We start from the raw sequence: 2,077 nt of genomic DNA, 5'->3' as shown, positions 1-2,077 counted from the left end.
GGGCCCTGCCTCTTCTTGGGCTCTGGGAGTGTGGGCAAATTATACCACCACAGAAGAGCTCTCTGTGGCCCAAAGATGGGCCACTGGGGAGTGTCTCCAAAGGTGCTCCAAATCATGTTGCAAGATGCAGCACTGAGGAAGCAGAGCCATGTCTCCAGCTCAGAAGAGATTTGCAGGTCATTTGGAGCTACCTGCACTTTGTAGAAGGAAACTGAAGCCTCTTGGGAGAGCATCTGCAGCAATCTGGAGGCCTAACCTAGGTCCCCAGACTCCCTGTTTGGAGCCCTTCCCATGGCAGCATCAAGGCCCACATGCCACTGCCCCCTCCCCAGCAGGGCTCCTCCTTTGCGGATCTGAGTCACCTCTGTGTCTATTATTATGGACTTATTAAAGTGATCCTCTGCCAGAGTGAAAAAGCTCCAGAAAAATTAGAGTCACATCCCTGACATTGATTGGCTCACTGCCAATGAGCATGTGTCACCCAGAGCTCGGGCACAGCCCCTTGGGGCTAGGAGGGAAAGCTAAAGGGCAAAGACCAGTCCCTGAGGACCTATTCTGTGCCAGGTTTCACGCCGGGTGCTCTCACACGTCCGCTCATTTAGTCTTCACAATGGCTCTGTGCTGTATTCACATTTAACAGGTGAAGAAACGGGCACAAAGAAGTTAAAAGGCTTGCTCACCTCTCACAGTCAGTAGATGACAGTGGCCAGGATTTGAATCGGCGCCGGAGTCTTACCATTTCACTCCCCTGTGTCCCCTAGTGTGTGCCAGGGCCACTGAGACAGTAAGACACAAGCAGGGCCCTTCCCAGACACAGTGGCCCTCTCAAGGTTCTCAGGCTGACCAAGGCTGGTCCTAGTTCCTAAATATCACCAGGGTGGGCTGTGGAGTCACAGATGCCCAGGAAGCATAGTTAAAGAGGTTTGGGCAGCAGCTGGTGTCCAGAATGCCCAGGACAGGGAGTGACCACCAGGACAGGGGCTCCAAACAGGGAGTCTGGGGACCTTGGTTAAGCCTCCTATTTGTTCTTTGAAACCCTGGGCAGGACCCCTTGCCTCCTGCCACCAGCTCAGGGGATTTCAGAGTTTTCCAGAGGCAAAGTGCAGGCTTCCGTCTTTCTTTTGTGAATCCTTTTGGGTTTCTTAGGAGAGCTGGGCTCCCAGTGTCCCTTAGTTAGGGATAAAGGCAGCCAATTGGGGCAGGGTGGACGGGTCTGGGGGTGTACGTGCGGGTTTCCTCCAGAGAGCCTGCTTCTTCCTGCCTCTGTCCAGATGGCTGCTCTTTGGCACACGCCCTGTCTAGGCTGCTAAAGGTACCCATCACATCAGGCTGGGTCAGGGCACCTGGTGGAGTCTGCCCTAGGCTTCCTTCTGGCCTGTGTCCCTCTGGTGGAAGAGAGGCCTGCGTGGGAACACACACGCACGCACCCTCCTTGGGCTGGATTTAAAAGACATCCTCTGTAGCTGCAGAGAGCTGAAAGGTAAGGGGCAACCTTGGACTGCAGGGGCCGCTGTAGAGAGCAGGGGCCCCGAGTTAGCCCTGCTCCAGTGCAGGCCAGGAGGGTAAATGAGCAGAGGTCGCCAAGGCACAGACACATAGGCACAGCCAACACATGCACAAACCACACGCACTAATGCTTCCAGCTCTCTCTCTCTCCTCTGCCCAGACACCCACTTCCCTGCTCATTCCTTTCCTCCTGGGCCAGCATTTGTTTTGACTCCTAGATGGATGACTGTACCCACACACACACAATGTAGTGGGACGGGAGGTCCCTGCTCTGAGAACCCTCTCAGTTTCCCCTGGCTTCAGTGTGTCTCTCCTCCATGCTGGGAAAAGAGGTGGCTGGGGTCCCAAGGAAAGGAATAGAAGGGACCATTCCCCCAAATGGAGGGAAGCCTGCAGGAAGCTGAGCTGAGGTGATTGGCCATAAAAGAACTTGGCCACAGCATCTGGAGGAGATTGGAACCAGATGTTCCTGGGATGCGGGTGGGGAAGGTGGAGCAGGAGAAGCGGGCTGGTCAACAGGAGGCTATGTTGGGAGCCTTGTGGCTCTCTGGGGAAAACATCTGGCTGCCCT

This window comes from Saccopteryx leptura, chromosome 1 (assembly GCF_036850995.1).
Source record: "Saccopteryx leptura isolate mSacLep1 chromosome 1, mSacLep1_pri_phased_curated, whole genome shotgun sequence".
Taxonomy (NCBI): domain Eukaryota; kingdom Metazoa; phylum Chordata; class Mammalia; order Chiroptera; family Emballonuridae; genus Saccopteryx; species Saccopteryx leptura.
Note: the sequence above shows the minus strand (reverse complement) of the source record.